Source organism: Dermacentor silvarum, chromosome 8, assembly GCF_013339745.2.
Source record: "Dermacentor silvarum isolate Dsil-2018 chromosome 8, BIME_Dsil_1.4, whole genome shotgun sequence".
NCBI classification, from domain to species: domain Eukaryota; kingdom Metazoa; phylum Arthropoda; class Arachnida; order Ixodida; family Ixodidae; genus Dermacentor; species Dermacentor silvarum.
In genome coordinates this window covers 181968767-181995126 of record NC_051161.1, presented here as the reverse complement: position 1 = coordinate 181995126, position 26360 = coordinate 181968767, and the positions used below count along the sequence as shown (strand labels likewise).

The window sequence follows — 26360 nt, the reverse complement described above, 5'->3', positions numbered from 1 at the left end:
ATCCTTGGGGGTTGTTATTTCAGTAGCATGAATCATGTCATCGTGTAGCACACCATGGAACGGCTTGAATAAGCAACCCATTGGCCACATTGACGGGTCGTTCAGGCGCTTAAGGGCTTCTTCATCGACGGCTACATGAAAAGAAGAATACGATTGATATTTAGTTCTAAGACGCCGGCAGGAGAGGGGAGAAATATTCAAGGCCTTTAAGTGGTTGGTCAGGTCGGAAGAGGTTGTTTCATAGCTCAAATTAGACACAAAAATAGCCTTAGGTCGGTGCTGCCGTTGAGCTAAAGATAATGTCGAAGTCTTTCGCGCTCCAACCGAGGCAGGACTCTTGTTTTTTTTTTGTGTAGTCTCGGGTGCTTTTACAGTGTACGAAGCGAAATCACGTGGGGAAACAGCATCTCGTCGTTCAGCAGTGCGTTGTAACACAGGTACATTAGCTCGCGTTGAGGAAGGAGTAGAAGTAGTAAGGGTGGATGACTTTCCGGAGTCTGCAGGTGTCTTCACAGGCATGGAAGTTGCACGTCGCGACAGCTCGTCGCGCAGGCAACGAACCTCCGCTCGAAGGGAGGCGACGACTTGGGTCTGTTGCTCCACGCCGCGGGAATGGTCCTTACGAAGGCGTTCATTCTCCTCTCACAGTTGGGAAACTTCTTCGCTCAGGAACGAGATTCCCTCCGCGTCGGCGCCGCAGACCTGCCATGCCGCCGTCAAGGTCACCCGGTGGGGCACAAGAGGAGAAGGGGAACCAGTTTGGGAAAGGGAAAGCTGCGGGGAGCACGCCGTCGGGTCGTTGTCGCTAGGCTTAAAACCCTGCTGATTTAACTCACACAAATTGCAGCAAAAGGAGCGCGATCCCGGCTTCAAAAGATCCAGTTCGTCGTCTGGCCAGGTCACACATTTCGCATGCACACGCTTTTCACACTTTTCACAGCGAAAGAACTGCTGTTTTCCGAAAAAAGGCAACGAGCAGAGCAAGCATGCGTCCTTACTGGACGCCATGCTGCGGTACTATAATAATAATAATAATAATAATAATAATAATAATAATAATAATAATAATAATAATAATAATAATAATAATAATAATAATAATAATAATAATAATAATAATAATAATAATTATTATTATTATTATTATTATTATTATTATTATTATTATTAACAAAGCACGAACAATGTGCTTGGTAAAATGTATCCGGTATTTTGTACACTACCCTAAACTGTTATTTCTGTTTATCGGAGTATTGTTAGTATTGTTTTTTTTCTTTCATACTTTGAACTTCATATTTTGATACACGATGTTTGATATGTGCCCGAGCAATATGCGTGATAAAATTTAGCCGATGTTTTGTACGCTACCGCATCTTCATTTGTAACCCTGTTTTGCGACGATGATTTGTACTCATTTTTGTGCTCCTCGAGTCTCGGTATTCACGTGCAAAACTGTCTTGCAGTGTTGCCCCCCTTACTCAGTGCTCCTCATGGGGCCTGTAAGGTATTTTGAAAATAAATAAATAAATAAATAAATAAATAAATAAATAAATAAATAAATAAATAAATAAATAAATAATAAATAAATAATAAAAAATGACGCCTGATATGCTGGTAATTTCATGAAAGTGCGAAGTGCAATCGCTCTGTAGCCGGTTTATTTGCATGGCGTAGTCCAAAATGCATGCGTTTTGCAGTCTGAATTAAGCCACTGTTACAATTGCAGGTGAACCTGTAGTGTGGTCTTATAACGGTTCGAAAAAGCGAACCGTTCGCGTGGCCTCGCGTGATTGATCAGGATGGCGCTTTTGTCAGCAGACGCCCGTATTTTAACCAATCACTCGAAGCAACGCGAATGGTTAGCTTTCTGAACAGTTACAAGGTTGCACTCCTGGAAAAGAAGCAGCGCGTTGGAGTAGTTTCGCAATAGCTGGCGTTTGAATTTATACTGATAGTACGACACTATTCGCGACCCGCGCGCAATTTGATCAGACACCCGCCTCATTCGCTACAGAATTGGAGAAAACGCGTTCACGAGGTGTCGCTTATTCTATAGGCACGTATCGAGCCGGGCGATAACTTCATAACACTGATAATTCGGCGAAACCAAACATCGGGAAAACGCTCAGAAGAATAATACGGGTTAATGCCCCCTCCTACTAAATAGCGTAGTCTCGATAGCAACGCCTGACAATATCACCACACGTTGGCAATATTACCAACGTCGACGCGTGAGAAATATTGGCACGCATCTCGATGACGACGCTTGAGATTAGTCCGCTTTACAACGTTACGTGGCTTTCTGGCTGTTTCAAAATGTCCATGCGAAACTGCAGATGAACGAAGCTTCCTTCAACGTGCTTAATTCAATACTGTGCGACAAGCGTGAGGAAAGTCGCTAATTCAGGAACGCCATGTCCAGGGCTTATTTCTGAAAGCGCTTTTATTAGAGTGAAAAACAGAAACGGCTGATGTCAACACAGAAGAGCAATACATTGTGCGATATTTTAGTCGTCTTTGCCATGCAGTACGTGTGTATAATATTGATGAAGCACACCAATGAAAGTTCTTTTAGAGCTTTTTGCAGAGCACTTCTGCGATTTCAAAGGGACAATTAAGAGAAATTATTTGAGCCGAGTTAAAAAATTACCCTTGCACAATACAAAAAAAAAAACAATTTTTTTACCACGAGAAGGTAAGCCAGAAAAAAAACGTAAAAAAAAAAAGTTTGGCGACGCCGCTTAGAAATTACTGCCCCAGCTAGCTGTGACGTCATGGATTTTAAAGCCGTTTGCTATAGAGTCTGTTAAGTTTTTTATCGGTAAAAATGAACTACATTGCATTCTAAAAAAAAAGGCTGAGCTTGGAACGTATGAAGAACTTTTACAGAACCCAGAAGGGTTGAAATACGGAAAAAAATACTTCACAATCTGTGACATCACACTGAGGCTCCGCCCGGGGTTTAGGCGCAAAATGAAAAAAAAAATAAACTTTGACCATAAATATTTCTCTTCTAATATTAAACGTATTACCGCGAAATCAACGAAAGTAGTGTTCCACAAGAATATTCTGTAATTCTAATCTGATTAAGCGTGTCTCTCTAGCGTCTCTTTGATGCATAGAGTGGTTTCCAACTTGTAATTTGGGAGTGAAACTGATACGTCACAAAATTTGTATATTGCAGGCCCCGCGTGAAGCTGAGCGACTTGGTGTCTGAAGAATACGACGTGATGCAGCCGCCCATCGAAGGAGGTACATGAACTTTCGCCTCGTCTTTTCACCGCTTTACGACAACATGCACCGAGGACAATTGCATTTGGCCGATTTCTTCTGATGGTTGATTGCAGATATGTAGCATCGCGAAAATGATTACGCAGCCGAGCAGGGAATTTGGTAAATGTTTGCTACATTTATGACGCAAGCTTCCTTTCCCATGCGATATCAGGGTTATGTGAGACTAAAAATAAGGTTCCCTTTGGCACAGCATTCATGTGGGCTATAAATACACGTCTATTGTCAAATTCGTTCCGCAGCAGCCTGCTGATATCCGTTTCAGGCGCTCCGCGTACTATTGTGCGCGCCAAGACAACGCCTAATATTCTATTGCAGCTTACTTGCAAATATGCGTGAGGCTTGGCAACCACGCTAACTGAATGGATGTTGTCGGTGTAGATAGGTTATAGAGTGTGGACTCAGAGCCGTGGTTTCCGAGTCATGACGGTCAGCCAAGGCTCTGAGACCGACACAGGTAGACAAGCACGCAACACCGATTGCCCGCGTTAAGGTACGAACTTCTTCGGCTGCTACCCAGCTGCCCGGGGAAGCCCGGCCGCGTGCCACGGCCGGATGCGCTGCAGCGGGCATCATCGTGGTGATGGCCATGGTTGACGGCAACGCCCCACAAGAAGTAGTAAGAGCGACAGAAACACTGCAGGGCCGTGGATCTTAAAAAGCAGCGACACAAAAGTACGAGAAACACCGATGCCTGTCGCGGTGAGGCCTTTGCTTAACGCCTTGTCTTCCAGAGGCTTCATTCTCGTTTGGTGTCTGATTGTTATTTAAGGTCGGTAATGATTTGCCATTTTAGGCTAAAATGATCGCGAGGCAAATCGAAACATATCGTGAGATACACGATAAAACTAAATTTGTTTGGCCCTGTTTCATTCGAGTTTTTGCCAGTCTTGCCAAAACTCGGCCCAGTTTCCAAGTTTTTGGCAGTCTTGCAGTCTGCCAAAAGCTCGACCAATGAGTAGAGAGCGCACACGGGTGCATTTCGAAATTGGGAATACGAGGATGCGTGGCTAGGCCTCGAAGAAATTGAGAATTTTGGAAAGCTTGTGCCTTGTGGAATTTTGACGTTGAGACATGCTTCATTGGCCTTATTGTGGGCAGCACGGAGGAATCAAGTGGGAATTCGCGACTATATTGCCGCTGAAACGATGTGAGTCCAGCAGCAAACATTAAGAAGAAAGAAATGGGTGAAGTAAGCAGAAGCTTAATAATTATAGGCATTCACTTTTTTCCCCAGGGCAACCCATCGTGGTGAACGTGTCTGTGTCGGTGCTCAACATCCGTTCGGTGGACGAAGGACGCCAGGTGAGACACGCCGGCCTCGTATCACGTGTTGCATTCGTCTGTAATACTCTCACCGGCAACAAGAGTAGAAAGCCGCCGAATAAGTAGGCAGCGTGAGTCGCGTTGCGCTTAATGCACGTTCGATTGACCAACAGCGATGGCTCACAGTGGTTGTGGCATTCTGATGCTGGCCATAGCGGCTCGCGGTTTCGATTCCCGGTACGGTAGCCGCATTCCGAAAACCAAAGAAAAAAAAACACTAGTTTACTGTGCTTTGGGTGCAAGTTATACAATTTCAGGTATGGCATGCCGGAGCACTAGACGTTGGCGTCTTTTGTAGTTATGTTGCTTTGGATGTTAAGCCCCAACATTCAATCAATCAATCTATAAGAATAATCAATCACTGATCAATAATCAAATAACTCAATAATTAGGCAACTCAATAATTAATCAGTTAATTGACATGGCTAACCGTGTGTTGTCAACGTCGGGTGTAGGAAACCACTCCGCATAACTCTATAGACTATGTCTGACTTAGAAGTACACTGGCTTGAGTTCAGTGTAAAACAAGTTGATTCCACTTTCACCAAATCATAAGAGTGGTACCAGGAAGCAAACAGGTGATCTGGGGAAGCTCTGATTCCCAAGATGAGTTAATTATGAAAGAATTCGCGGCGAAGATTTGTGGTTTGAAGCTTAAGTGTACGGTCAGGTGGGCTATGACAGTGAAGTAACGTGGTCACACGTAAATTCGCGAAAGCGATGTCTCGAACCACATAAAACAACTTAGTGCGGATTCGTGGTTCATATAAGTTTGCGTAGCAGAAAAATATATTCACCATTCGTCTCCCAGCAAACGGCAACCAGAAGAGTTGTTGTGATGACAGGTTCTTTTGCTTTAATGGTTTAGACGGTTCTCTAAGTTGGAGCCTACGAGAATCCAATTGAGGACAAAGGTATTTGTTGTAACGCACACAAACTTTTAACAAAACTAAAACGAAAATAAAGCCGTAAAACAAACACTCAAAGAAATATCACGGCAAAAAACACTCAGAGCGAGCTTGGCATTAATAGCACACTAGTTCGGGCTGAGCACGTGTGTGAGGGCGCGTAATAGTTCGCAGAGGATGGGAGGCGGCGAAACAACTAAAGGAGTGGCGTTCGTCTCACCACAATGTCGATGGGATCGGCGGATGAACCGGCGACCAGAGTGGGGTAGCTCCGGTTTGAAGAGGGAAGGCAGGCGGCTTAGCGGCACGGGCAGAAGGCGGCGGCGTTCTGGCCGGGCAGTTGGGAGTATAACTCGGGCCCGTAGCCCGACTGCTCTCGTTCTGCCCACGGACTCAGAAGCTCGCCGGCCTCGGGCAGCAGTTCTTGATGGAGTATCAAATCAAATCAAATCATTTTTATTTTTTCCAAAAATACACATTGGAAATGGATGCTAGGGCAAAAAGCTGGTTCAAACAGCTTGACGAGGCCCTAGCAACCATGATGTGGCAGTAGTTTCGACATGTCACATTTCGTTGTTAACAAAGGAACGTAAAAAAACACATACATATTATAAAGGATAACAAAAAGTTGAATATTTACAAAGTACTATAGTAATTACACAATAGTGAGCATATGTCAGTAAAGCAGACAATGATGACAAAGCTATCGATTAAAAAAAAAGAAAGGAAAAGCACAACAAAACGATAAGAAACGATATGTTTTTACAAGGTACTCTCATTATACAACAGTGAAAGTTACACACTAATATAAGCAAAGCAAAACGAGGATAACAAATAACCGTTTGATTACACCAGGAATACTAGTAGTTGAAACACAGGAAAACAAAAAGAAATAGTCGGAGGAAATGCGCATCAATAAAATGTTGTCTTATTTTGCTTAAAGTGTAATGATTCATGTCGGTATACTTATTTAATATAAAGGGTAAGTTGTGTTCCAACATCTGCAATTTATAATTTTTGCGGAAGCTTGGGAGGAACCATGTAGGATCACTCCTAGTGTTAACCCGTTTATTGTGAAATTGTAGTGATGCGAGTCCTGTTAGAAATTCCCGAAATGCAGTAGATGAGAAGCGGAAGGAACGTAAAATGCGTAATTCATACATACGTGTTACAGGAACAATACTGTATGTGCGAAAAGCATATTCTGTATGCGAGAGGTAGGGGAGATTCGTTATGTAACGAACTACCCTCTTTTGAAGTGTTAGAATCTTAGTGATGTTGGTAGTAGAAGTCGTTGCCCATACTAAATTGCAGTAAGATGTGATTCGAACAGTGCATGGTATATATGAAGCTTAATGCGAACAGGAAGAAACGCGCGATAGCGTGATATCAGTCCTGCTGCAGATGAAAGCTTCTTGCAAATATTATTAATGTGAGTGTCCCAGCTAAGGTTAGAGCAAAATGTGACACCAAGTATCTTGTGTTCAGCAACTAGTTCTATTTTTTGCCCGCCATGCATGATAGCGTTGTTTGAATTAATAAGTTTGTTTTTTGCGCAGAACAACACAGCTTTAGTTTTTTGCGGATTCATTTGTAGCCCATTAGACAGAGACCAAGAGAGTAGCCGGTGAAGTAAGTTATTACATTATAATAACTTACTTCACCATTACTTATATATTATAAGAGTGGCGAAGTCCAGGAACAGGTTGGCAGGAAGACCCGGTCGGGTGAAGTCCTGGAGGCTCGGGCCCGGAACCCGACGGCCCGTCTTCAAGTCCGACCTTCTCCTGGCGTCGCTTCCTGGAACTCTCCCTCCCTGTCTGCCAGCGCGCCTCGCTTTTCTGGCGTTCTGGCCGATTCGTGAAACGCCAACTGGATGCCGACCAGTGCAGACGCGTGCACATCGAGCTCCGCATGATCTCCTTTTTCGTGTGGTTCATCCCCTGAAACCCCCCGGAAATTGTCACCTGCTTGTAGGGGAAGTGCTCCGGCATCGGTGGACACCAGTTTCACCGAATTTGGACCATTTTTCACCATTTCACGGCCTTTTGTGATTTCGCCCATGTGAAGCCTCCGCTAGCTCGAGTAGGGAAGCGGCGGCGACGCCGGGAGACGCGCGCCCGAAGACGACAACGACAACGTCGCCGTAGTTACCACGACGACTATGACCTCGACTGAAGAATCGCAGCCAGTGACTCAACAAACCACATTGGTTTTGAGCGATGAGGTTATGGACTTTGCCGCCCAAAACCGAGACGATGAACAACCGCCCGGTAATTGCACCATGGCGTCCGCGCACGACAACGCGCATTTTCCTGCCAAAAAGGAGACTGACCACGCAGAGGAGGGTTGGCAGATATTCCAATCGCTCAGAGCAAAGAAGAAACAGGCAAAAGAGCGGAACGTACGGCAAGGAGGGGACTTCTCCGCCGACAGCAAGCTTACAGCAGGCAACCAGCCAGAACGCCGGGGTCGACCCGCGAGACGCAGGCCCCCACCCCTACCCAAGGACGATCTGAAAGTGGTCTTCCGACCTCACCAGGGACTGCCACTGAGGAATATGACCAGCCAAGCGGTTTCCGATGCAATAGTGGAGGCCTGCCGAGGAAAAATCAGATGAGACCAGTTCATTCTCCGCATCCAGCCGGGTTCCAACATAGCACTAGCGTCCACCCCGGATACGACCGTCGCAATGGCGATGAGGGGCGTCACGTCTTTGAAGATCAACGGAAGACTGCACCCGGTCAATGCCTACGTCACACCAGGCGAAGGAACCAGGAAAGGTGTCATCCATGGTATAGAGCCACACACTTCGTCTGAGACTATCAAAGAAAGCATCCGTTTTCGCACCCAGGGCGTGGAGCTGGTAGAGGCCCGGATGTTGGGAGACTCTCAGAGTGCTGTCCTTACTTTCTTCGGGGACGTGCTACCGAGATATATTTACTACAGAGGAGGTGAGAAGGAGTGTATTCCTTTTCGTAACACGGTCCAATTCTGCCGAGCATGTGGGAAAGTTGGCCGCCGCACCGATGTGTGCCCGCAGCCAGATTTGTCCACGTGCCGTACCTGCGGAGTGCGCAACCCAGAAGTAACCCACAACTGTACCCCGACATGCGCAATTTGCTCTGGGGACCACGTAACTGGAGACCGCAGCTGCCCAAAACGCCTCAAGCCTGTACGATACCAGGCAGCGAAACCACCCAAGAAACCACACAAACCAGCCCATCGCTGGTTCTCCTCGGAGGACGAACAATCGGAATGGGAGTACGGACGAGGTTTGACCCGCAGTAGCCGCTCAAGAACCCGCTCGCCATCGAACAACCGCACGGATCCCGGACAACCGGAGCAGCAGCGTCGAAGGTCCACGTCGAGGCCGAGACCAACCATAGAGGAGAACACGAAGGCGAAAGCCCATCCAAGAAACAAGTCACCCAGGGCATCCATGGCACAGAGCAAGCCACAAGCGAATCAGTTAAGCTGGGCGCAAGTCGTATCTCCCACTGCCAAACATACACCGGTTACACCACCGATCACGCAACACCCCGAGTACAAAAGGGTAGTAGATGAGAACAGACAACTCAAAACGGAATTACAGGAGGTTAAGTCTAGGATGGCACGCCTCGAGGCACTTCTTTTAAATCAATCGAATAACACTCCAGGCCCGGCGAACGCGCCCGCTGTGCAACCCACGACAACGCAGCAACCACAAACAGAGTCGATAGCGTACCTAGTACAGCAGATGCAGCTTGTATTTGCCAAACTGGGGCAGATGGAATACACCATCAGTGACTTAAGTCAGACGCAGAACCCTCGCAAGAGACCTAGTCAAAGTCCAGGTGCTCCCACCAGACAACCCAAAAAAGTCGGAACAGATTCCGAGAACACCAGTCATGGCTAGACACAGCAATAGTAAACAGACCGAACAAGTGGAAATTTGGCAGTGGAATTGCTGCTCATTGCGGAAAAAACTCGCCAATTTCACACAATTCATTGAATCGTCTCCAGTCTCTCCCGATATTATATGCATACAGGAGGTAGGCAAACACCAGGCAAATCTGAAGGAATATGTGTGCTATAAGAACCCGCAGTACCCACAAATAGCGACCTTCGCAAAGAAGGATGTGGCGCTGAGCATTAGCTATGCAGGGAACGAACCGATTCAACATCACGTAATCACGGTCTGGCCTCGAAAACGCGGCCGACCGAAAACGGTGATAGTCAATGTGTATAGCCCTCCCAGAGAGAAACACGACGACTTCGAGAATATACTAGTGCACGCCTTGGGCCTTCTAAAAGGAAAGGACCAACTTATATTTCTGGGAGACTTTAACGCACAGCACGCTAATTGGGGCTACGGCAAAGAGAACCCCAAAGGCATAATGCTAGCGGACCTAGTAGAAAGATACGGCCTATACCAGCTTACACAGCCAGATCTCCCCACACGCATCAGTAATAGTGTATCAAAAGAGACGTCGCCAGATCTGACATTCACAAACATCGCAAGGAACATGAGATGGACGAATCTAGGAGAGAATCTTGGCAGCGACCATTATATTTTGAGTATATCGCTCAGTGCGGCCAGGATAAGGAGGGTGAACGGGAAAGCTAAAATCTCGGACTGGGTGAAATTCCGCGAAAAGCTAGACATTCACGGAGAACTGAACGACGTCAGCACATGGACAGCAGAAATCAAAAGGGCACACGCGAGGATAACTAAGGAAATTGAAACAAACGCTGACACTCCGGCGGTCGATAGACACCTACTTCATTTGTGGGATGCCAGAAGGAGCCTCACCAAACGTTGGAAGAGACAAAAACTTAACCAAAAACTGAAAATACGTATAGCCCAGCTAGCACAGCAAGCTAATGAGTATGCGCAACGTTTGTGTGACGCCAACTGGAGACAGTTTACTGACTCGCTCAGAGGAACACTGAGCACTAAGAGGACATGGCACATTTTGCGAAGCATGATTGACTCCGGAGGCACAAAAACAGTGACGAACAGGACACTCAAGACCCTTGAGAGCGAGTTTAAAGGTGACGATATCACGCTAACAAACATGATCAAGGAGATTTATGTCGGGCACAACCTTACCACACAGCTGCTACACACCAAATACAAAGGAATACAGCAACCCGACTTAGACGCACCCATAACCTTGGAAGAAGTATACGCGGCGGCTCAATCATTTCGGAAAAACACCGCTCCAGGAAAAGATCAGGTTAGCAATGCCATGATCAGAAACCTGAGTGACGCAGCGCTAACACAAATCGTGGACTTCTTTAACGAGAAAGTCTGGAGTGAGGGCGGAGAACTCCCAACAGAATGGAAAGAGTCTAATATCACCCTAATACCCAAGCCGGGTAAACCCAGGAGTATCCATAACCTAAGACCAATTTCGCTGACGTCATGCGTGGGCAAGTTGTTTGAAAAAGTGATCTTAACCAGACTATCCAACTATATAGAGACACAAAAACCTTCTACCCAGCAACATGTTCGGCTTCAGGCCACACGTATCACCTCAGGATGTGTTCCTCCTTCTGAAGTACGACGTCCTGCACCCAATCAGAGGCTCGAGTGACCATTTTATACTGGCGCTCGATATCAAGAAAGCTTTTGACACGATCTCACTTGACTCGATCATGGAGGGCCTGGAGTCCATAAACTGTGGCCGCCGCATATACGCGTACGTTAGATCATTCCTGACGCACCGAACGGCGACAATAGGTTTGGGGTCGACTAGGTCCGACACTTTTGACCTCCCGAACAGAGGCACCCCGCAAGGAGCTATCCTTTCTCCTATCCTCTTCAATGTGGCCATGCGTAAGCTCGCCATTGAACTACAGGAGGACCCAGAATTAGGCATCACTATTTACGCGGACGACATTACCATTTGGACGCGAAGAGGGTCGTATGCGGAGAAACAAGACACACTACAAAGAGCAGTAGACAAGATACTGGCTTTCACCGACGGAGCAGGGATGAAATGTTCGCCTGAGAAGACCGAGCTGATCAGAGTCAGGGCTAAATACGCGAGAAAGAACGATATTGTACCAATAACCATCCACCTTGATGGACGTCCCGTTAGGGAGGTGAAAACACTGCGCATGCTGGGAATGTGGGTACAACAGAACGCAGGCACAACACACGCCATCCAAAAATTGAGAGGAACAACAGGGAACGTAGCCCGTATGATAAGAAGGATAGCTAACAGTAAAGATGGGCTAACTGAAGTAGAAACGATCAGACTGGTCCACGCCTTTATAATTAGCAGAGTGACGTACACACTCCCGTACCAAGCACCAACAAACCAGGAGATGAAACAAGTTAATACAATCATAGGAAAAGCCTTCAAGGCAGCGCTTGGCATCCCCGAAAGTGCTAATAACGAGAAAGTCGAGAGACTAGGCCTCTACAACACCTTTGAGGAATACGCGAGCGCGGTCCTCATAGCTCAAAGAGAGCGGCTCAGCTCAACGAACCAGGGACGTGCAGTTCTAGGAAAGCTGGGTTTCACACCGCGACCACTGTATTGCGACTGAGGATACAGTGCTACTGGACAGGGACACGAGATCTCATATCACGGTGGCACCAATACCAAAGAATATGCACCCAACATACCATGCCGGTAGAAGACGAGCACGAGCTGTAACCCTGCGGAATCGTTTTGGGAAAGGTTCTGCCGCGTACTACACAGACGCTAGCAGAGCCAGTAGAGAGACTCACACGCTAGCGGTTACCCAACAACAACGCATCATAACGGCCACAGTCGTAACTCGATCCACGTGCGCGGCCGAAGCGGCTGCAATAGCCATGGCCATTGCAGACGCGGAACACAGAAACGAGTCGGCAGTCATACTGTCCGACTCGCAGACGGCATGTCGGCTGTTTCTCAATGGAACGGTACCAAAAATGGTACGCAGAATTCTGGGACAAACCTTGAAAGAACACCACGACATTATCTGGTGTCCGGCTCACGAGGGCTTGGAAGGTAACGTGGCGGCAGACCGTATAGCTCGAGGATTCAACAACCGAGCTGCGGCCGGGCCTTGCGCGGAACTTCTTCCAAGCACTCGTGATATTCTACTACAACAACGGGAGGAACGCAGAGTCTATGGTCATCCACACAAGGCCCTTAACAGACAGCAGAGTAGGGACTGGCGGCGCATTCAAACAAACAGCTTCCCTAACCTGCATCAACTCAGTAAAATAAGCCCAACAAGATTTCTGGACGTCTGTCCATGGTGTTCCAACAAACCCACACTACAACATATCACATGGGAATGCCTGGAAAGGCCTTCACATATTACTAGCCCGTACATAACATCACAACCACTCATGTTAAATAGGCAGTGGGAGGCATGGCTTGCGGACGAGGGAAAGGAGAGCCAAGTGGCTCTCCTGGACCAAGCCCAGCGAGCCGCTCGCGCCAGTGGAGCCCTGGACTAAGGGCCCAACCACGCTCGCCTAATTTTCTTTTCAAATAAAGTTTATTCCTCCTCCTCCTCCTGGCCGATTCGTCTTTCGCTGATTGGCCGCTCAAAGTTCCGTGTGTTCGTCCAATTGGATGCCTTTTCCTTTTATTTTCTCTTCTTGCGCCGCGTGTTCAGGTTCCGGACGCTCTTCGACATTTTCGTCTTCCAGCCAGCACGGAATTCGCCTCCGCTCGCGCATTGCTTGTCGTCTGCTTCTTGTTTGTCTCCAACCACCGCACCGTGTCGCGCACTCCACACACCACAGTTGTGTACTGAAAAATGCCCTACGCAGGTTTTCATTATTTTTCAGTCACTAACCATAGTGATGGGGGAGCGGGACTATTGTATTTTTTTTTCCAAAACTAAAGACTATGATGCAAGATTTCAAATAACGTTTGCTTCGAAGAACTGCTTTCGAAGAAACTGAATTGCTTCGTAATTAATACGGCAAAACTGAAATTGACGAGTGCACTACAAAGTTTGCGATGTCAAGTTTGAACTGCAATCCTCAATTTGATGTTGTTGCATTCGCAGGCAGTTGTAAAATCGGACTTATCGCGCAATCCCTGGTCCGTATACTTTTGCTCACGGGTGTACGTGTCAGTCAGCTCCTGATGGCTCCTAAACGATTCCCAACAGTATACCGGGTGTTTCATCAAACACTTTCATTTTTTTTAATTGCCTGCGGCAGATAGCACAATTCTAGTCCGTGAGCTGGTCTACTCGAAGAGGCGAACATTACTTGCAGAAAAAAAGATATGCATAGTCGACTATTACCAAAAAATGACTAATTAAGTTTTTTAGCGATTTACCTACGGCACATATTGCAATTTAACAATTCTATCGGGGGAGTTCTCAAGGCGGATCCACTTGGAGCGAATTCTCAGGATGACACCTGTTTCGAGATGTTAATTCCCGAACGTTGCGGAGAAATCTATTGGCGTTCCAGTTACTTTTGTGCTTTGATACATAAATCGACGTCTTCTTAAAAAAGTAAGTGTAACTACTATGCATTTTTACCGCATGTTAGACGGCGCATATCTCGTGAATGACGTCATCTGCACAATTCTTTTCAAGTGGATATCCCTTGCAGTCTCACCCGCTAGAATTTGTAAATTGCAGTACGATCCATAAGATAATTAGATAAAAATATAACTAGTTAAAAATTTAACTTGTGAATTTTGTTAATTATTTGGTTAAGTATACCATTTTTTGTACCAGTTATGTCCGCCTCATCGAGTAGATCAGCTCATCGACTGTAATTGTGCTATCTGCCGAAGGCAATTTAAATTTCTTTTATGGAAGTGTTCGCTGAAACACCCGATATTGAAGTTCAGTACGGACAAACCGAAGCGTTGAAGCATTTCATCATGTGTTGTGCGGTAAGTGGTTGCAATAAGCTACATTTCCACAATGCGTGGGATGTGCGTAATATTTTATGTCTTTCCGGCGTCATGCTTTGGTTTGCATAAAAAAAGTAATCTTTATTATTCTTAAATATGAAATCACACACTTTACGAAATCATTAAGGGACACACCAATGACATCACAACGATGATGATGACATGACAAACACTTGAGTGACGCTTAACAAGGCGAGCACGCATGAGTCTTAGGATCGCGTTGGACTCTCTAAACCTATCGAGGCATTGACAACTCCTAAATACTGTTCGCAGTCAGTTAAGAGAATTGATGAAGTAGTCCCTAGAGCATGAGTTTTGTGTGTACTATGCGTGTCTCGCACTGCAGCTAGATTTCACCCCACTAAATCTTCTCTCGACGCAGTTCGTCGAGGTGGACCTTTTTCTACACGAGTACTGGTACGACTTTCGACTCAACGGCCGCGCCAAAAACAAGGTCATCGTGGACCCTCGCTGGTACCCAGAACTGTGGACGCCCGAGGTGTACTTCAAGAACTCGGCCGACGGCCGCCTGGACAAAGTGATCTTCCCGTACGCCTACGTCACGCTCGAGCCGTCCGGCCACTTTTTCCTGGCTGCCCGCGTCTCCCTCAAGCTGGCCTGCAACATGGACCTGAGCAGGTTCCCACATGACAACCAGTTCTGTGACATGCAACTCAGCAGCCGTGAGTGGACGACCCTTCTAGGCTTGCCTTTCCTTACTTCCCTTCTCTTACTGAAAATGGAAGAGCTAAAGGCCACCGAGCCTGCAGAGGCTCTAGCTAGGCTTAAAGGGGCCTTGAGACACTTTTTTTAACATAGTAAGAAAACGTTGCTGATCTGTCGTTGAAGCGGCTGCGAACATGTGAGCCAAATATTACTGTACTGCACGCAGCAGGGAACTTACAATATCGTATCAACAACAGCAAAACAATTGCTTGCTCTTGCTTCCACAATGTTGTCATGCGGTGTCAACGCAAGCAGCTGGACTCACCAACACTATTGTTTGATTATTGGTCACGATAGTATTCTCAGGATTATATAATAGTTAATATATAGTTATATAAATAATAAAAAACATATGTCTGCGATATCGAAAACGCAGAACAAATCATTTCATCTTGGGCATGGCGTGTTTGCGCACAACAGTCGCGCGTAGCTGCGTCTGCTGCGCATGGGCCTCCCAGACAGCAGCGGTCTGCTGCATAGCGTAGTCTACCGCGGTTGCCATGGTGTGCCGTGACGAATCGTTCCGCCGGCGCGACACTCAACTTTCGGGCGGAGTTAGACCCCCTTGGCTTTACCTTTGTACTCCCAGCGCACTGGCGCAGATGATAGGAGAGGTAAAGTCGGCTATCGGTGCTATTCGGAGGATGCGAAAACGTTTTGCCGCGTGAGATTCGGGAGACGACGTCCTTAATGATGGAGGCCATTCTATGATTAGTTAGAGTTTAATACCAGATACAGTTCTCAATAAATTTTGCGCACGCAATGCACCCACACATGCAAAATGTTGCGGCCCAATTAAAGAAATATCATTGATTTTGCTGTAGAAAGGCGACTATTCCCTGAAAAATAATTGTATTTGCGAAATACCGGTGCCCCCTAAACCACTTTTTAGGTAGCGTATGAACTCAAAATCGAGGTATATCAAAACGAACTCCACCTGTTGCGGAAGAGCCTGCTGTTCCTTCTTTAGTGCAGAATGCACAAATTCAATCGTTGTGCAGACCGAAGATGGCCCAACTCTTACGCATATGGTGGCGTGCCACACGACGGGGTATTGATCCTTAACTCTGTTTAACCTAGCTGTGGTTGGCCTTCCTTTATTTATCAATATGTGCTGACAGTGTTTGTCTTCGGCGGCGGCACATCTTTAAGTGGGCGTAAGAATTCAGTGGGCAGCCACGCTAACTTGTTCATACTTCCGCAAACAAGACCTTACTGTCTCCACCGAAAAATGCGCTTTTACGCGGAAACCCATTTAACCGTGCCCTGCTTTTATCAATTGCCAGGCTATTGCTTCTTAGGTATTATTATTGACTAGGACCTTTCATGGAGCCGCCACTGCATCTGCTTGAAGCGGAGACTAATTTGGATTGTCCATGTCATGAAGCCCCTGTGCGGAAAAATCTGGGGCACCTGTACACACCACTGTTTCACAGGTGTTTCACAAGCTGTACACACCACTGTTTCTTGGCGTTTTACGATACAGCTTGCCAGTTTTGGCGAACACATGCATGCAAAACAAATATTCGCACCCTCCATAGTTTGCAAGGTCAAGCTCTGTGCACGTGTCTTGGACTGACTGTGTGCCTTGACTCATGCAAAATCATGTTTGTAAGAGACCGCCTGATTTCAGCATACGTCCCGATGACAACCTCAGAGCTCACATTGGACACTCCTGTCGCGTCCACAGTCACTATGTTGCTGCTATGCCGGCAAAGAGACATTAACCCAGATTTTCAAAACTTATTGCGACTCATCAAGGCTGCCTGCCATGGGGCTTTACACCAGCAGCACGACCGCTGTTACCAATGGTGCCACCACTGGGACCAGTATAGTTATCAGTCGTGCCTACGACAGCCACAAGTTCGCCTAACAATTCAGGGAACTACGAAGTTCAACAGTGGCTCTACGATTCAACAGTGGCTCTACGATAGTTGCCATTGTCATTATTGAACGATAATATGGACAAACTGGAACATTTACACCGATGGAATTGTCTCATCCGTAAGCTCCACAGCTGCCGTTGACATCCCGTCCTTACAAGCCACAATCAGGTTCAAGGTGCCCCGCGTGACGACATTCTACGGCAACAGAACTTGCGCCCTACTTGTTGCTGTTATTAACATCGTACAAGCACAACCTCGAAAGTCGTTTTTTTTGTGGCTATTTTTTTGTGTGAAGGCAGCCCTTCAGAGTTGAGTCAGGTTTACGACGCAGGATCAATGAACAATTTGTGTTTGAGACAAGAGTTCTCCATCAAGCCCTCACGAAGGATCATGACGTCATCTTGCAATGGCGACCGGGGCACTGTGGCATCGTCGGTAACGATCATGCTGATGATGCCACCCCTTGTAATTTGTAAACATAGGCACACTGACTAAATTAACTAGCATGGTGTCCCGCGTGCACAAACAAACATGAACGCAACGCACTCGACGACCGCGGAAACTCGCTTTCAAGATGCTGTAGTGAGTAAGCGTGGCGACAGCAGCGAACGAATTGACCTTCGTGCTGCCGCTCGCATGAACGCGAACTAAGCCGCGGAAACGCAGCGCAGGGCGTACTTTGTCCCCGCCGCAGATGACTTTCAAGATACAGCGGCCCGGCGTAGAACGCACCCCCCCCCCCCCCCCCCGCTACCCTCCCCCGGAGGTTTGCGGCCGCTGGAGCCGCCCGATTTCAAACGCGTCTCCCTCCCTCCCTCCAGACCCTCCCACCGGAGCCTCGCGCGCGACTGGAAGACTGTGCGCTTCCTTCCCGCTTCCCCCCTTGCGTGGGCGAGATTGAGCCGGGATCGCCGGCTCACCCTCGCGCGCTTTCACTCGCACGTACAGCATTCGGCGCACGGCGACTATTTTATCGCCCTTGGACTTCATACGGAACCTCACGGCGACGGCAGAAATGCGCCCGGAGTGTCCACCCGTAAAATTGCTATCGCCATTGTGTGGTAAAAATTAATCTGGAATTCCCACACTACGGCGCGTCTCATATCATACCGGGGTCCTGATTCATGGAATCCCAGAATTTTATAAAGCTTTAGCATTAAGCAAGATACACAATTTCGCCCCTATCGCACTGTGGCTTTCGCGGCTGGGTAGCTCATGCCTTCCCTGTTTATCTTATTGGGAACAGTTGCTCGAATTTGTTTTCCATCTTTCCAACGCCAGCTGTGCGGGTAGTAGCGCTTCACGGTATTCGGACCGAGCCCGAGACCTCTCCTCGGTGTTGCTTGGGCCACAAGTCATGTGACAGGGTGACGCCTTCATGAGACTGTATACGGTCGTATCAGTGTTAGTAGCGCTCGAGAAAGTGCAGAGTCTGCTGCAATATAGGTAATTTGCTTTTTGAGCCCACCGTGATGGTTCGAAAACTTGTGGCATCCAAAATCGAAAAATCGGCGGGTATTGAATTGTTCGCGCTCTATGGTTTGTGGGAACTATTGCGTGCCCCATGCAACGGTTCTCGCTGCACGCGATTCCTCGTGTCGGGCGAGTGCTTTGCATGTATACGTGATTGTTTCGCAGAACTTGATGTCTAAAAGGCGTGGGACACGCACGGTTCGTGGAGGGCCGAGAAGTGTAGACGTTGACACCACTGTGCCCCTACAGGCTCAATGCAGACAACTGCCGCGATTTTCTCGAATGCTGCTCTTTCAAGACTCTCTGGCAGCTCTGAAAGTGCGCTGCAGGTTCACTGTATTTAACGCCGGCAATGCAATGTCTCTTGCTTTGAAGGCGTAGCCTTGTTTGGCAACGCTTCCCTGTTTGGCGCGGCTGCTGGCTTCTGCCTGCTGCTGGGTAGCTAATTGTCTCGACAGATATGTTTGTGGATATATATCTAAGCGCAAGTATCGGCGAACGGGCTCACATAACCCCTGTATGCTGACCGATAAAGTAGTGCGAGTAAGCGCACCTCTGTTCTGGGTAAGGAAAAGTAAATTGCTACATAAAACCTGAACATACAATGTCGGCTCACCGCTGTCTAGACCTAAAGCACGCCGAGCGTTTAATGTAACAGCGCTATATATCCAACGGATTCTTTGATTTAATCTACTTTCTTTGACTTGGTCACCTGGTATGCGCCACTTGGCGTGTGCCCGTTCTAGCCCGATCGTTCAGAATGAGCACGTGATACTGTGCCGCAAAACATACGGAATCTTTAAATGTAGCTAGATAAGTGTAGTGCTCCTCTGTGCCTACACCCGTCGTCGGTATCCTCTCCTTCGACAAGTGTCACACTTCGCCTTCGTTCTCGTCACATCGCTGCGCAGACGCGTTCGTGTCTCAGTGTGCATCTGCCTGATTTGTATTGTTTTTCTCTGTCTTTCTCTTTCTGTCCACTCACCCGTTCTTGCCGTGCGGAGTACCTAATCTGCGCTGCCTCAGGTTTACCTTACAGCCTTCGTCTACTTCCCTTCTCTCTCCCTGATGCTTTTATCGTCAAACGAATATGACCTTACATTAACTTACGCGTGTGCATTTTGTACGGCCTTTATCTGTTTTGATTTTCAATCGTTCATTTTTATGCGTGTTGTACAGTAAAATATACACACAATATGTTTAGATCGAGAGCCCATGGTTATAGTTGGGAGCCTAATACAACACAGCTTTATCCTTCCCTCCCCCCCCCCCCCCCCCCTTTCGTGCAAGCTAAGTATGGTTTCGTCTGTGGTGTGCATGAGTGTCGTTGTGGCTTTGCGTGCCTGATTAATTTATTATGGCTTGAAAAAATGGCAATAAGTACACTATGTTGCCGGCTTCTCCACAACGTTGAATTCATAGTTAAAGTATCTTAACTATGTAGTAGAGTAGCCTCCATTACATTTCTATTTGTCTACGGTTATTAAAAATAAAGTTGTTTGCTACTACTATGGTTATTAAGCAGCAAGACAAGCTTTATTTTAAACTGCCTTCTCAGAAGGCCATGTTATAACACCCTCCGGTTGAGTTGTGAAGTTAGCTTACAGACGTTTGGTCTGCCGGGGTTTGTTGCTGTATTTTTCATGGGACACACCGAGATGTATTATGCAACTACAAGGGAAACACTGGTCCACTGGCACGACTCGAGACGGAGGAGCACATATTTTGTTCAGTGTTCTTGCATGCGTGCCAGCTTCTGAGCCTGTATTGCCCGTGGCAAAGTTTGTAAGTTTCTGATGGAGTGTGCACATACAAGAAGCCTGTGCGCCTTCCGCCCGTGGTAATCAGATTTGCTTCCGACGTGGCGAGGAAATACATTGTTCCCCCGGCGCCGTCCGAGTGCACGGAGGGAGGCGCTGGGTCTCCGTAGAGGACGGCAAGTTATTTATTTCTTATGCATGCGTTCAGCTTTGGCGCGCGAATATGCTTCGAGCACGTTCTTGTAGGAGGCGTGCTCTTTTCGCAGTGCGCCTGACGGCATAGAGCAAGGTTATTTCCCGGCAATGCGATCTCGCGGAGACGCGGATTGCTCAACGAAGCGCTTAAGTCTTTTCTCTTGGCGAGAACAGAGTGGCGTCGTCGCTCTTTGGGTGAGAGCCGCTTTACTCTAGCTTCGCTGGTTCATCAGTGATATTGGAAAGGCGCATATACTTGCTAAGAGTTTGTTAAGAACGATCTTGGTTATACAGATCCCAAAATTAAGGGTCTTCTCCCAATGCTTTTGTTAGGTTGGTTGGTCGGTCATTGAAAACGCTGGGCAGAAGAAAACTATCGTTGACTCGGGGCAAAGTTCGAAACTATCGTTATCTAGCCAGATGATTTAAACAGTAAACTACGGCGCTTTCATTGAAGGGACGAAATATTATACTAGGATGCTACACAGTTCTTATTAGGCAACAGCAGCGTAGCAACACAATTTTTATGAGCGGCGTGCTCGAAAAATTAGACATGTCACTTTGAAAGTGTTTTGCGTTGGACTTGAGTCTCATCTACCTAGTCTAGCTACCTATCAGACGATGTTTGCTAAATTTGAAACGACCTCTTTATACTATTTGAACACAAACGAAAACAGTTGACTACACTTGAAAATGCCTAATGTCGGCAGACGTTTCTTGGTTTCAATCGTTGCTGGGTTTTTCTGTTATTATTTCATCGGAAAAGGGCAATGCGTTTACTTACATTGTACATTTGAGTGACTTACGTGTGATTTGTGCTTATGTAGTTAAACAAAATCTCGGCAAGGCCCAATAGTCGTCAGACAACGGTTATTTCATCTCGCTTATTCCCCCGTCTTTCATCTGGAGGAGATGCTTATAGTAAGAAATATGTATATTGCTTAAAAAATGACCCGCAATATTCCGACGGAAGCGCTCAAGTCGAACTCAGAATAAGCCAACCCGAATGGTAGCTGAGGAAAATGGCTCTAGGAAGGAGTTTATGGTGCCGGAAGATGACTGCAAAGGGGCCTCAAGCACCAGCCTACCCTAGGGCGTGATCGATGGGGCCATTCGCAGGATGGTGTCACGACTCGTCGGATGTCACAAGGGAAAGAATGGTGTGAATGGCCCCGGACCGAATATGAGTTCCTCAGACAACGGCCGGTTGCGAAGAGGAGCCAAGTTTTCTTTATTTCGATCGCTCGTTTCTGCGTCCGCAGTTGTCGAATCTGGCGAAAGAACGTGCCCATTTTTATGGTCATCAGTGTCGCTGTTGCGAAGACACGCTTTTAGAAGATGAAAGCAGTCTTTAAGCGGATGCTCCGGCTGAGCCGAATGCGACCGTATTTTTTTATGTGGGAATGCTCCTATTTATTCTATACGAAGAAAACGATGAAAAGCGATCGACAGCCTTGAAAGGGACTAACGGAAGATGCGCCAAGCAAAGAAGTGAAGTCTTTCAGGCAACCATCGGTCGTCACCCGCCGTGGTGGCGTCCTGCTAAGCACGAAGGCATGGGATCAAATCCCGGACGCAGCGACCGCATTTCGAGGGGGTTGAAATGCAAAAAAAAAAAAAAAAAAAAACGCCCGTGTATCCTGCATCGGATGCATGTTAAAGGTTCCCCGATGATCAAACTTGTTCCGGAGTCTCCCGTTATGGCGTGTCTTATGATCGTATCGTGGTTTCGGCATGTAAAACGCCAGAATTTTAATTTAGCCATCGGTTATCGTGCGAACAGACATTGAAATGACTTTTTTGTAATGTTGATGCGAAGTTAAAGCAGAAGCTGTGCACATTTAAAATATGTATATTATTTGCGGCACTTTATATTCGAACTCGCTTCGCTTGTGTAGTTGCCTTTTCAATATACAAAACGTGTGTTCGTACTCAGTTCTTTCTTACTACAAAAATTGCGTACGAAACGGCGAAATGGACGAGTGGTGACGCGCCTCTGGTAGTTCATCAGCTCGGCGTGACGCCATGAATATTGTCAAAGGCTGTTTTGTTTCATTTTATGTTTTAAGAACAACAAAGGACTGCATAGTACCGCAAAAGAACCGAACGCTCATACTAGGACATTTCTTTAACTTTTCGCGCTCCAACAGAACAAAAATAAGGCCTGATCTTGGCGCGAAGTAATAAAGTACAAGAAATACAAGAAGTGGAATATATTGGATTTTAATCTGTACGCTTTTAACAAGCTTTTCCGACCACTTCGATTGAAATAAATTTACGTGGGAATTCTTGAGCAATCAGAACGAATTTAGAGGTGTTCATTAAATCAACGCACCTTCGTCATTGGCACAATGTGCCAAGTCACTTCTGGTTCTTGACAAACGTACGAGGCATTCGGTTCGCTCTTTTTATTCTCTTGACGCAGTGGTCCACCCTAGGGAGCAGGTGATACTTCACTGGAAGGCCTTCCGCATCACCAAGAACCTGTCTCTGTCGCAGTTCAAGGCTATCTACGTCGGGCACGGCGATTGCACAAAGTCATTCGACGTTGGTGAGCACTCTCCACTTTGTGTTTCTACAGCACCCGTAAGGCGTCATAACAAGGCATTGCTTTGACATGAGTAATATTAATCCACTAGTTCATGTAGAGCGGCAACCGTGTTATCTTGCTGACAAGCAAAATTAGCGCAAACAAAAAGACGATGGGGGAAGAAAAGACAGAGAAGCGCTTCTTTTTACTACTCTTCGGCAATGCAAGACCAGCTAGCTCAACACTTAATTCTAAACTATAGTCTCACCTGGCGTTTCGCAGTCTCAGTACTTATGGTTAAAAGAAGGCCTTTCATAACCACAGGAAAAACATTTCTACAACAGCGTAATTGTCTAGCCTAAATGTTTTTGTTTCTTTCTTTCTTGTGTACTTACATTTATGTGCACGGTAAAAAACCGCAGAAGCTCAAAATTATTCCGGAGTCCCCCATACCGATGGGCCTAATGATCGGATCGTGGCTTTAGCACGCAATTCCCCAGAACGTAATGTAAAATTAAACTGGCGTAAGTGGTCCGACGCCGGGAGAAGTCGTGTCGAAAATAGGTTAGTGCGTGTTTGGCGCTTAACACAAATATAGAAAAAAATCATGCCGTCTACAATGGTAACTAAGGTGTAATCATGGAAACAAAACATCAATAAAAGCTTATGCATTTCGAAGGAATGCTTTCGTGCAGATGCTAAATTAGAAGACTTGATATTTCAGAATTATGTCGGAGAAATGATTCATGAATCACAATCATCATAAATCAGAATCGAACTGCGCGCACATGAAGAAAATTCCCAGATTGCCATTGGGTATCACCGCTGGGAGCTTTCACAAGGCCTTATGATTTAGATGAACCGAGAGAAATTGTTTATATACTCTGTGTTTGCTACTGTGTGCATTTTAACTCTTTAAGCACCAATATAACTCCAGAAAAACGTACCATAAACGTACCAAAGCGAACTAAAAAAAGTACCAAAAAACGTATTACAAGACGTAACAAAAGTTGCTCCTGAAGGCAGCCTTTTCAACAATGCGGACCGCAACTTGTCTCTGCGTTGGACGCAGACACATCGGGCAGAAGGAGTGTGACTCGTCGTTAGCGATATTGGTACAACCTCGCATGACGAGTATACAGTTCGGGATTTGGGGTTAAGGGTTAATCTGTTCTGTGCGTCTGTGCTAACGCCGCCGGCCGTCGCCTTCTCTGCGCAGGCACCTTCAGCTGCCTCTACGGCCGCGTCGAGCTGCGTCGTCGCGCCGGCTACTCATCAACAAGTACGCGCCAGCACGGTCATCGTGTTCATGTCGTTCGCGCTTTCTGGATGCCCTGCGAGGCGCTTCCGGCTCGCGTCACACTCAGCGTCACCTCATGCTCAGCTTGGTGACCGCTCAGTACAATGCGCACATGCCGAGCGTCTCGTACGTGGTGGCCATGAACGTGTGGATGATCATAAGCATTCTGTTCGTGTTCCTGGGCCTGGTCGAGACGGCGCTCATCGTCGCGTGCACGGCGAAGCACAAGAAGGGTGCCGAGCGCTGGCCGAAGCCCGTGCTCGTCGACTGGATCGCCAGGGCTCTGTTCCCCGCTGCGTTCCTCGTGCACTCACTCATCTACTGGGGCGTCTATGGCCGGGACTGATTGCCTACGCTAAGCCGCGAACGGATCGCTAAAGTGAACCACGAGGAGCTGTGGAGTTGCGACGGAGAATGCAGGAAGGTAGAGTGCTGGACTTGTAACAAGTATCCATTGCCTCGTCACAACTCTGAAGCTTTCCTCGTGGAGGTGCTTTTGTAAGTCAGTGCTAATGGCCTGGTCTCAACTTAGTCGCCTGTACTAGGTGCGCGAGAGACCATTCACGTTGAGTCTCGAGGAACGCCGGAGATATGCGGAAAGCGCAGGAGAGTGGAGCGGTTTTTGGCTGGCCAGGACTCGCAAGGTCACGGGTATTTATTTTTGCAGCGTTTGTCGTGCAGGCATTCACATAGTGCATTGCCAGCTATATGGTATTGGGAGCTTCTTCGTTTGACTGAGCCTGAATGAGGGCAAACATTATTTGAGGAATAGCTGACATGCTCCGGCAGGGGCTATGAAAGCTATCGAAGCATGGCGAGATTTATATTATTGCTAGCACGCATTGTGTAGCGTGCACAGCACCAAGTGGTGTTAACATAATGTGGTGCCTTTTAAAGGTACCTCTATTTATGCCTGAAGAAACAATGCAGATTTCGGTAAGGTGCAGGGCAGTGCGGGGCGCATTATGTTTACGCACCTACTTTATGACTTGACGAAAACGTGAAGGGTATGAACAGAAATAGTTGTATGAGAACTTGGCTAGTACGCTGTGACAAGTGTCCGATCTCTGCTGCGTTAAAGAATCATTCCACCTTTGCTGGAGGTCTGTCATTGTTCACGTACTAGCTTGTGAGGATGAGATAGGATAATTAAATCCAATTGATGAAATCTTTAAATGGCCTAATTGCACCTTAGCTAGACGACACCGGCAATACAGCTATGCCGTGTGGTGGTGTTGTGGACTTGCCTTGTTTCCGGATTATGAAAACATCTTAATAGAAACATTAATCTTTTGCCGCTCCTACGTATTTGACTGGCTCGACTATGCACCCGCACTGATTTGGCGGTTAGTCGCCCCAGTGTTTCTAGGTGACGTCTGGGCACTTAAATAACCAGTCATAGAAACAAAGAGGCCAAGATTCGCTATGCTGATGACTGGTACCTTTTATTCAATAGATCGCAACTAGTGATCAAATACGAGGAATGTTATATCTGAAATGCCCACGTTACACAGACAGGCCTATCGTCTAAGCGCCCTTTGGTCGAGGAGTGCATGTTGGTCTCTTTGAAACGAACTGAACGCATGGTTGTGACGTACTTCCAGTAGCGTTGAAGTTTAGCAGAGTACTGCTAAGTACTGCTAAGTTGAAGTATGCCATACACTCATGTCTGTGCTCTGTGCCCTCTTGAGCAAACACAGAGACTTAGCAGTGAACTGCGACAATATTCTTCGTATATTTTTTCCTTGTATTCAGTAGTTGTTTTAAAATGACTGCTTGCATTATGAAACAATAGTAGAACAAGGCTCGGGGGAGAGGGTTGGGGGCCTCTTATAGTTTATTCTTTTAAAGCAACGTTACATTGTGATACTGCGAAATTACTCTAGCCTTGTCTACAAAGCCATTATAGCATTGTCGTTCTCGGCGTTTCAGAGGTGTTCAGCTGGTCTTTTTATAACAATCGAAACCGAACAATGTGTAAACTCTTGCTAGGAAGAAATCAGCAGACAGAAATTGTCATAGCATGAAGGTCCTTGTTAAAGAGCACTTATACTATCAGTAGGCGTACTGCGTGGACATGAGCCCT

At 46.9% G+C, this 26360-nt stretch overlaps 1 pseudogene; it reads left to right on the top strand.

Annotated features, from left to right (window-relative positions):
• Positions 1–24990, top strand: part of LOC119461894 (glycine receptor subunit alpha-1-like) — a 76134-nt pseudogene extending 51144 nt beyond the window's left edge.
• Positions 24991–26360: the final 1370 nt, after the last annotated feature.